The sequence below is a fragment of the Harmonia axyridis genome, chromosome 5 (assembly GCF_914767665.1).
Source record: "Harmonia axyridis chromosome 5, icHarAxyr1.1, whole genome shotgun sequence".
Lineage (NCBI taxonomy): Eukaryota > Metazoa > Arthropoda > Insecta > Coleoptera > Coccinellidae > Harmonia > Harmonia axyridis.
The window spans coordinates 33,653,153-33,664,629 of NC_059505.1; the positions used below are offsets into that span (position 1 = coordinate 33,653,153).

The 11,477-nt window shown below is 31.4% G+C and overlaps 1 protein-coding gene across 1 annotated transcript in view; it reads right to left on the minus strand.

The window, feature by feature from the left end:
- Nucleotides 1–1,925, minus strand: part of LOC123681307 (elongation of very long chain fatty acids protein AAEL008004-like) — a 61,575-nt gene extending 59,650 nt beyond the window's left edge. The window contains exon 1 of the mRNA XM_045619634.1: nucleotides 1,792–1,925. The gene's annotated coding sequence lies outside the window, so the exon portion shown is untranslated. The remainder of the gene's footprint in view (nucleotides 1–1,791) is intronic.
- Between the last annotated feature and the right edge of the window lie 9,552 nt (nucleotides 1,926–11,477).

Here is an 11,477-nt window from a genome sequence, read left to right on the forward strand (position 1 = left end):
TATGATATGAATCACTCAAATATAAATATATCCAAATAATATTTTTTGTTTTTATTATTAACTAGCATTTTCAAACTTTACTCTATGGTTCATTATATTATTCTGTGAAAGGTCACAGATATCTCAATTGTTCTTTTTTTTTATATTCACATAGTATATATTACAACACTATCTAATTTTTTTTACTCATTAATGTCATTACCTTGCAATTGTTCACCCCAGGATTAATTGTTGGGATTTTAAAACTTTCATTGTATTTTTGTTAGGAATATCACTCAGATACGTAAAGATAAGAACCTTGATTCGATTTCTTTTCACTTTTTAGTTCTCACTTCGAATATAGAATTGAAAATTTATAGGTGTAATAGAGATAATTAGGGTATAGATTGTGTAATCAGGAAAGGTAATGTATAACACAATCTCGTCCATTATCTTTTTTAATTTTTCCCTCAATACTCATTTCTTAACTGAAAATCTATATGATAGATTGGATGAACAAGCTGTTTGAAGTATAAAGCTCTTTTGTATTGTCATCGTTAACTACAATTGACAGCAATCAATATCAACGTAAAATTGAACTGGCCAAAAAAACAAAATCTGGATAGGTAGTATGTATATTTTAATTCAACAAGGTCGAGAACCATAAAAAATTAAGGACCACACTTAATTTCACAATTGGTACAATTTTTAAATTTAATGAACGTGTTGTCATTAGTTCAACATGATAAATGTTTCAATTTCAAAGCCTCAGAGTCGAGCTCAGAGTGCAATTTGTAATGCAATCTAATGAGATTACCTTTATTCATGAAGATTTTCATTAGGAAATACTCTGGATGAATCAAGGAAACTACTAGAGAAGATAAGTGAATTTCCATGTTGCAATTTGATATTAGTTTATTCGAAGGGTATCATTTACGAAACTTCATTCAAATTTGACTCATTAAATCACATAGGAATCATATTCATTATATCCGTGTTAGATAAACCACAACTTTTTGTGGTAAACATAGAAGACAACAATTTTTCAAAAAATTTTAGGTATTATGTGAGAAAAATTGAATCATGTTGCAATTTGATAGATTCTTTATTTGATCATAATATTCCATACATTCAAAAGTGAAGCTTAATTTTTTCTTATCGAAACAAACCTTTTTTCAATATTTTCGTTATTCGAATATTACTAATCATCATACCCATTCATGCTTAGAATAAGGAAATAAACACTATATAAACAGGAAATATTCATGGAATACCAACAATTATATTTCCATGAACAATATAATTTCTACAACAGTACACAAAAAGAAATTTAAATCAAGGTAAGTACAGGTTGCAAGCAAGATTTATCGAAATTAGGTCAAATTCAACATCAATTATCTGAATCTAGTATCAAGGATGTAAAGAGCACGCGAATTCATTGTTTACACTGGATAATCAATAATTCAACGGTGGATTAGAGCGCCAAATTCGATAATTTTTTTATCGCAACCTTTGGATCCAAATCAGGTAACATACCTATCGATTGAAAAATTCACAACCCCTCCGATGTTTGACGCTACGAAAAAATAATAAACCCGACATAACCTCAAATTAGTTATGAGGTTAGGCTTGTCAGTTTTCCTGGTATTTCACACTTTCACTACGAACAAAATACGGTTTTGATGCGGGTCCTACAAATTCAGTTTGGTATTCCATCGACTGCAAATGTAAAGTGGAATCTGAAGAACTATAACACTTTCTTTGTTCGAAACGAGGAAGCCCTACGTGAAAAACATAATCCTTAGAACTTACCGGTTATTATGTAAGTAAGCGAATTATATTCTATTTAATCACAGACGAGAATCACCACCACAGAACAAGAATGACTTAGCATACACTCCACGCTTGTTCACTGTGTGTAGGGAACTGACGGCAAAGATTAGAGGAAAGATTGGTTACTCTGTGGTAAAATATAGGAGTGTGGGATTGATCACATGACCGGCGGCGTGGATTTGGAAGGAAGTATTGAGTCCAGGAACAGGTGGATTAATGGAAATGAAGGTAAAACATATCGAAAATAGTTTTCAGTTCGGATATCCTAACTTTTGTATTTACTCCATATCACGTTTTCCAGTTTTATCGTTAGCGATTGCCCATAGGCTCGATTTATCTATGGAATAATCAGGGAATTTCCTAATATCTGTGGATCTGTTCTTTTCCATCTACCTGTACTCATTTGCATTGACTGAACGCGCTGCTAAGTGGATATTCGAAAATTCTAATTAGGATGGTTCTTTTCTTCAGATGAGAAGAATTTATTAAAATTCCTCTTGAAGAACTCCTTCTTGTATCAAGATGAGCAGGAATTATTAAAAGGAATCTGAGTGAAATGAATGAGATAATACTTAATCAAAAAGGTTGTATAAATTCTTCTTTCTGATCATGGAACTTCATAAAATTTTTATTGTTTCCGTTTGAAATAAGTATTTGTTATTTAGATTTTAGGTACAAGATTTCATTGTAGTATAACCATGTATAAATAACCAATTAATATATAAATTAACCAATTTTTCGAAATATACCTTGACACTACTACCTACAACTTATATGTAAAAAGTGAAACGTAGGTTAATAACACAATTATGAAGAATCAAATCTATTAACATAAAATTTTAACACCAGAAGTAAAAGATAACACTGAAAACAGAGATATCATCAATTACACAGATGAAGAAGAAGAATCACTGAACGGTTTGAAGAACTAAGGATTTTCTCCATGAAGAAGGCCTTCAGGTTATGCTTTTGCCATCCTGTTCACCGGATTGCACTCCCATTGTTCAGAGACACAAAGTAGATACAAGATATTTCAAAGTACCATGAGCAGACATCTACCATCTGATTTTAGTTATACCTAGACAAAGTGGCGACTCATGATATCTATATTTAACAGGTAAAGCTGAGCTGTAAGTGGAATCAATAACAATTTGAAAGAATTGAAATGCGTTTTTTATAGCGGCGATATAAAATGAAAACTATATACAACATGAAACCTAATTAGTATGCTATTAAATTTTTATTCTCCTTTTTAGGTTTACGCTTGCTTATACCCATTTAATAGGAACAAATTATATTCAACACTTTTTTTATTGAATTTTTTTGAACCACATATCCAGTAATATTTTTCAAATATATATTTCATTGAATTTTTTTGAATAGTTAGTTTTCACGATATGTCGACACTTCTGAATTCGAATTAGACGTCCAATATTTTCAAATTCCACTTTTCTTCGAAGAAGAACTGTATAACTTTATATCGAAAACAAATCAATTTTCTCATTAAAATCACAATATTCACTATTCGCCACTGATGAGCGAAACAAGTGCAATGTGAAGCGAATTTGAATACAAAACTGCCAGCTGACGTCAATTTTTCCAATCGTCGATACTGAAAGTTTGAAATCAGTGGCATAAGCAAAACAAAAATTCATTTGAAATATCGAAAGGATCGTAAAATTGAAATAATAAATTTATTTTCTGTAAAATTTAGTTATATTAGGAGGATTTACATGTCGTGAGTGGTGGGGATGTAACTTTCTTGAAGCCATCTCAGATACTGAAGTTAATTAGAACTCTGGAACTAGATGGTGCAAGAGTGAGAACAGCTTTGATAAGGGACACAAAAGAACTTTAGATCGCGGTGTAAAGTATAACTTCGTAATAGTAATTGGTAAACCTATTGGTTAAATTTCAATTGAAATTTTTGTGTAATATGTATATACAAGGTGATTCCCAATTTCTGAATTATGTATTCTAGACCTCAAAAATGATTACTCTGTCCAAAATGACAGATAATGCATTTTTGGCAAATTTTCAGAGTAATAAACATGAATAGAGGGAGCATTTCATTTTCAGTAACAAATTTTGTTCCCAACATGAACTATCATATTTGACATAAGCGCGCGGAAATGAAAACATATCAGTGATACGATATTTCACTCAATTCTCGAGTTTTTCCACAAAGTACGCACTTCTTATGTCCCATAGTGAATCAACGTTTCATATTAACTCAAAATATATTGGAATAAATACCAAAATGTATCAGAAATTCAGAAAACAAACATCAAGCGCACCAAACGACGTGAAACAACCGATGACACTAGGGGAATCACTCAAATGAATATATTTCATTCAATATAATATGATTCATAACGATATAGTAAAATTGTGGATTTGAAAATATATCACAATCCGACTACGTAACCTAACCATATTGGAAACATGTAAAAATTGCGTATAAGTACTCCTTCTTTCTATGTTTATTACTCTCTGGGAGGAATCATTACATTTTCACAGTTTTTGAGATCTGATATATGTACCTCTAAAGCACAAAATACCTTTGGGTGAACAGGATTATTTGTTCCAATTATTACGTTTATTTTCAAGGAGGGTTTAAAAAAAGTTTATGATGAAACCACAGAGAATTTATTTTTAAAAAATCTGGAAATTTCAATAATACATACTTTCAACCGATAAAGACTAATTTGAATGCAGAATGTCCATCTTCTGTGATTTATAATCATAGTATAAGGATTATACTATGTTATAATATAGAGTGTTAGTGAATAAGTGCGACATACTTCAGAAAATGATTCCGCATAAAAAAAAACAGTTTGCTAAATAATTTTTGTTCGTTTTTTCTCAAAAATTGACTATTTCTTATTGTTCTGAAACTGGTCGAAATATTCAACTGAAATTTGAGTTTCAAGAGGTAGTTATTGCGCATTTATTGCCATTGATCACTGGCACGCATACGGGCATAGCTTTTTTCAAAAAGAGGAAGTATCCTAACTAAGATATTTCAAGCTGAACATCATTCTTGAATTCCTCATTTAATATGTGATAAAAAAATATTTCCTGCCTCTTTTAAAACATCTCAAAGCATATTTTCCATTTCTTTAATAAATTATCCAATATTATTGTATCTATAGTTCTTCTTCATGTATTAAAGAGGTTTTATTTTTCTCATAAAAGCGGCGCCCCATACGAAAAAAATCTCGGAGATTTTTTGGCTCAAATTGAACAATTTGGAAATAATGTTTAATTTGAAATATGTCAGTGACAGATCATTTTTTCGCAAAAAAAAATTGAGAGCAGTCAATAAATAGTCAGTTACTTTTACACCCTCAAAATAGTTATTAGTTTTACTAGGCAGCATAGTATCTAGTAGATTGACTGCCGCGGCTGATAGTTCAAGAATTCAGCTAAGGAAGGAAAAGTAATACTTTGCTGATTGAAATGTGTCTGCAAAATAAGATTTGCTGTCAATCGGAGGAAAAACTCATATTTATAACAAACTTCATTATTTTTTTATGATCACCCACTGAAGTTTATCGCACTTATTCACTATCACCCTGTATAATGGAATACATATTGAAAGGGAAAATCAAACTTTCAAATTCAGTTCAAAAGACCTTATTAAGTACATTAAAGTAAAAATCTACTTGTATCAGAAATTTCGTGGAAAAATTGCTTAAATATGAATTTGAACAAGCGAGTAAAAGCACCTGCTTTTCTCATTTTATTTTTGTACAGTTGCATGATAACTTCTATAATTTCTAACAACAGAGGTCTAGTGTAAGAGTAGCCTAAGGCTGAGTTTCATCTATTCGCATTGAATACGAGGAAGATAAGACGATTAATATTAAAATCCGTTCGAATGCGAAAATCATAGACATTTCGGCAAAATGGCAACGCCTCATTTCCCAAAACAAACCAAGAAACATCCATTCCAGTTCTCGCAAACTAAATCGAGAATCATCAATTCTCGATGGTCAGCATCATATGAACTCTAAATCGATGGTCGACATATCATTAACTTTGGGGATTTCCCCACGTCATTCCTCCATCGACCTCAGAACCTGCTCGCATATCTCTTGGAAAAATAAAAGGATTTGCAGAAGAACATTTCTTACGCGTCTTACAACTCTGCCTGTGCATTCACCTCTGATCTTAAAAGCTGTTCTCTTTGTGACGCACGAAGGACTATGGGAAGGAGGAGGTTGACTTCATATCGTCCTTTAAAAGTTACCTACAAAGTATCTGATCATGGGCTACATTCACGATTATGCGATATTGGAGAGAGTATGCTGATAATTATCCGTACTTAAGCGTTTAATTCATGTTTTACGATCGATTTTGAGGTAGGTAGTAACTCGTTGATTATTGTTATAGGCTATAACTCAACTCGACCGAGTCAGGCAAATCGTATTTTTGAGCCGACTGAAATCAAAACCTCAATAACGAGAAGGACCGAAGGCTTTGAGAGATGCTGAAAGATCGAAATTTTTCCATTGTTGTTTTCCATACTTGATGATAAGTATGAGCGATAAGCTCGATTTGTGTGTAGATACCTACGTAGGTAGAGAGTTTGATATCGGTGAAGTTCTTGAACGGCTAACTCAAAACTTTACACTTCCGTTTATTACTTCAATTAGATGCCATCTGAAAGTAATATAATAGCTATGTCAATTTTTGTACTCCAATTTATCACTAATGGAAAAATTCATTTTTGTGGATTTTCGTAAATAGTGTTTACTTTGTACTTGATTATCTCGAAAATGGTACATTCTATGAAAAAAATTCAAAAGACCCTTTTTTTTTAGAAAAGCCCTATTGTCAAAATTTGACAGCAGTCCGACCATTAGTTTGTGAGATTGTTCGTTGTGAGCGCAGCTACTTTTGTTATGATGTACACGATGAACCGAATCCAAAGCAAGGAAAAACACAAGTCAGCTGGCAAGGTTATGGCATCAGTATTCTGGGATGCGCAAGGTATAATATTCATTGATTACCTTCAAAAGGGCCAGGCTGTCAACAGCGATTATTATATAGCGTTATTGGATCGTTTAAAGGATGAAATCGTTAAAAAACGGACGCATTTGAAAAAAAAAAGATGCTGTTTCATCAAGACAATGCGCCGTGTCACAAATCTATGAAAACAATGGCAAAATTGCATGAATTGGGCTTCGAATTGCTTCTGCATTCAGCGTATTCGCCAGATCTGGCCCCTAGCAACTTTATCCTTTTTTGCAGACCTCAAAAGAATGCTCTCTGCAAAAAAATTTAGCACCAATGAAGAAGTAATCGCCAAAACTAAAGCCTATTTTGAAGCGAAAGACAAATCGTACTACAAAAATGATATCGAAAAGTTGGAAGATCGCTGTAATCGCTGTATCGCCCTCGAAGGCAACTATAATAACAAAATCGAATATTGCCAAAAAAAAAGTGTTTTACTTTGGTAGACCTGGGACTTTTCAATTGACCTGTTAATGTAATAATATTAGAGTTATAAGTAAAAACTGTTTTTTTTTTCTAACTTTAATACCCTCCATCTCGAAAAAAAAGCTTGTTAGGATATATGTTTAAGGGAATTTTTTTTCATGAAAAAAGTTGTTTTATCCGACGCTAAAGTTATTGAACTAAAATCTGGACCACCCCAATAAGCTCGATTTGCGTATATACATAGATACGTAGGAAGAGAGTTATTTCTGAAGGAGTAAGTAAGTAATAAAAATATATCCGATAATATTTTTCCAAAAAACTGTTAGATATTTCATAAGTTGTTAAACTATAATTCTCATGTATACATATATAAATTTCCGTAGGAACCTTAACCATTCCAACAATTGCGATTTCTATCAAATTTCGTTTTTATTTATCACTAAAGGAAAAATAAAAAGATTGTGGGAATTTTAATAATTTGCAAATACAATATCCTACATGTATCATCATGAATCATGAACAATAAAAAAAAAATTATATGTTTAACTCGTTTTTTGATCTTCCAAATTCATTACAATTATAATGAAACATTAAATTTGACATATTTTTAAACAGCAATAATGTTAATACTTATTCAAAGATAGATAAATATAATTTAGAATGTATAGCCAAATATAAAAAATGAGTAGAAATATCACCTCATTTCGATTGCTTTATAAGATACATAATTGCTTTTCTCTATTTCAGTATCGTAATGAGTTCATTACAGTTCTAAAAACAGTGCTGTAATGAACTCATTACAGCATCGTTTTCAGTTATATTTTTCGTTTTGTGGTTGTCCATTTTGACTTCCAATCCTATCAAATTTCAACAAATAATTGTCAATATAATATGATTTGGATATAGTGAAATGATTTGCAACATTATTCGCAATTTCTCTTTATTCTGGTGGTGGTTAAATCGATTATGTCAGACATAATTCACGAGTTAAATGCGTAATTATAAATTTCTTCAAAATTCAAAACGTACGATTCATATTCAAAATCCTTAATCTGTCAATGTTCGTAACAGTCACACCAACTGCCAAGATGCAATACAAAAGTCACTAGGATATATAATCTGAATTTTTCATTGAATTTCGACAATATTCCACAAAACTTGACTGAAATAGAGAAAATATCGTCTAATACTCGTTGCAGAAGGGAATTCCAACACTCATGCGTTCGAAAACTCGCTCCTTCGTCGCTCGTTTGCGAATTTCGCATTCGTGTTGGAATAGGAGCCCATTCTGCAACTTGTATTAGAATATACTATTCTCGCACTAGTGCAATAGTGATCGATTTGAACACTTGTAGAAACATGGAATTTATCCGTTGCCTAATGATATCCGGAATGCTTATTTTATCATTTCATCAGTTCTCCATTCAGAATTTGAAGTAGTTCAGTGAAAATATCGAATAAGAAAAATGTTAAATCTCCAGATAGTATCGGAAAATTCAGTGTGCTTCTTCCAAAAACAATTCAAGGTGAATTCGAATAAATCTTATAAATATAAGGCACGACCACCTTGAATAATCAAGGCTATAAACAAGGTGAGAATCATGAAATGAATCTCCTACTATTTTATAAATCAAAAACGGCTCGGAGGAATATATGGAATCTGATGATTTTTTATTACTTTTCGTTTTCTGACTCATAAAGGTCTGACCCCGACTATGTCCTGGAGATAAATAAAATAACGATATGTTTATGGAATTGATCCAGCTAAATACAACAAATTTGAATGCGGAATTAGTAGTGTCTATTCAGAAAAATATACTTGTGAATAATATCACATTGTAAGTTTTTAAAATTGATTTTATCACATGGCATTTCGGGAATGATTTTTTTAATGATCGCTTTACGATGGGTTTCATAAAACTTTGATTGACCGATCAACTCATTGATTGTTGTTTGAAATTTATGGAAGTGTCAAAATAGTCAAAATAGTATCGAGAACGGTAAGGACATTTTACCGATCGAAAACAATAGTTTGGAGGAGGAACGCAGTGACGACTGCAATTATAGTAGGTATAGCAACTAATTTTTATATGAAATCTCAGATTTTTTTTACTATATTATATTTTCTGATTTTCATATAAAAATCAGTTACTATACTTTTTCGATCTTTCGAATGCTCAGAATATGACATCTATGCTCTAGATTTAGACCTAAAAGTTTCGAATGTACTTTGGCAGGTACATAAAAAACCACCAGTTACCTTCTTATTTCCTTATCTAAATTTCGTTCTCCAATATCAATTTTTCCACATCTTTCTCATCTCATATTTGGAAATGAAAGAGAGAGACAGACTTTAAAGCAAATATTTCAAGAAAAATTGATTCATTTAAACTGGTGTTGCCAAAACTTCATCCGAATTGTGTACCTATTCATTTTTTTCTCTCCTCAGTTCCAGCTGCAATTATCCATGTGCAATCCTATATACAGATGTTGCAACATTTAAATGCATTCAAGAGATTGCATACGGATCATGCAAATGTAGTCAATTATGTATTCGGTTCAAATATAAATAATGAACCTGACAGTTTTCTGTAGATAAATATGAAATATTGTTGAAATTCTTGCAATATTCTAACTACAATATAATACAATTATGTAAGGAACACTTCACTTAATAAATCCCGAGCCTAGGGCATAGATGACACTGATGCCACTGCTGCACCAAATTTTTTTTTGCTGAGACACTTTATTTTGAATGAAAAAAAAAAAACGTGTCAAAATTTCGAAACAAATATTTATATTTGGATCGAGATATTGAAGGTTAAGTTAGGCTACATTTGTTGTTGTTTGAAAATTGCAAAAAACGAGTTTCGTGTGAAAATAATACTGTACCAGCTAAGCAATGGCTTAATAAGTGTTATTTAGACTCAAATCCCTCTACAACAACGGTTAAAAAGGTTAAAAGGTGCTACTGGGAAATAAAAAACAAGGAATTACCGAGGTTGAAGCCTATCTTTCTACAAAAAAGTTGGAGGAGCGTTGGTTATAAGTATCTTATGAAAGTGACTATATACTGATGAATGAAGTCGAATTTTTTAGAAACTCTTCTAAAATTTTAAAGTAAAATGTTTGTGTATTTACTTGGAGAAAGAAAAAATAAATATTTAGATGTAAACCTCCAGAATATAACTAGTTGCAGCGATAATACCCAATAATAATAATACAATGTGACAAACGTAAAATTTTGCGTATTTGTATTGAGAAGAATGAAATTGAAAATTTAAATATAAACCTGCAGAATACAACTATATGCGGCAATAAAATCAGAAATATCGAAATTTATTTTATACTGAAACATCAGTAGACTTTAACGAATGGCATTATCGATACAACGCAAACTCATTTCTGGAAAATTTTTCGTTAACTTAAGTGCGAAATATGGCTAATAAGGAGAATACATTCTTTACTACTTGTTAATACAAACTTATTCAAAATAGCTCACTAATGATGTCTACAATAACTAATTTTAATGTTATTGACAAATGAAATTGATCATTAAACAACTAAAATTAGTGAATAAGTCGTAGATAGAATATACTCCTTGCAATATAGACTATTATTATCTCGGACTCGAGGTGTAATCTACTATTACATGCATATGAGAATTTTGCATGTGTAACAAGTATGTCGAATACTAGATGCTAGAAGTAGGGGCAATGATTTACGTTAATTCTTAAAAAAACACATAACTATGGTGGTAAATGCTGGGAATAATTTTGAACCGAAATACTAGTAATAATTGTTTCGTACTAAATTGGACTGTTTTATCAGTTTCATTGAATATTTTACTGTAGACTCAAAATAATTCCAACATTTCCTCACCAAATATTTGATTATTTGGGTCTTAAGCACACGAAAATTCATCTTGCAATATTTTAGCGATCGTTCTCCAAAAAGATAGCTCTATAATTTCGTTATTATGTCTGTAATCATGGAGAATTCAAGAAGAATATTGGATAATAAATAACCAATATTCGATAATTTGTATACATGATGTTCCCCACAAAGAAAAATGAGAGGTTTCTTGGATAATTTCAAGAAAAAAAGTTATATAAACCTGGGCCCGCAAAACGCTTTGTTTTCGAGAAACAGGTTGTTTCTTGTAATTTTACTTTTTTGTGATAATTATATCGAATCTTTATTAATCTTCGCTACAG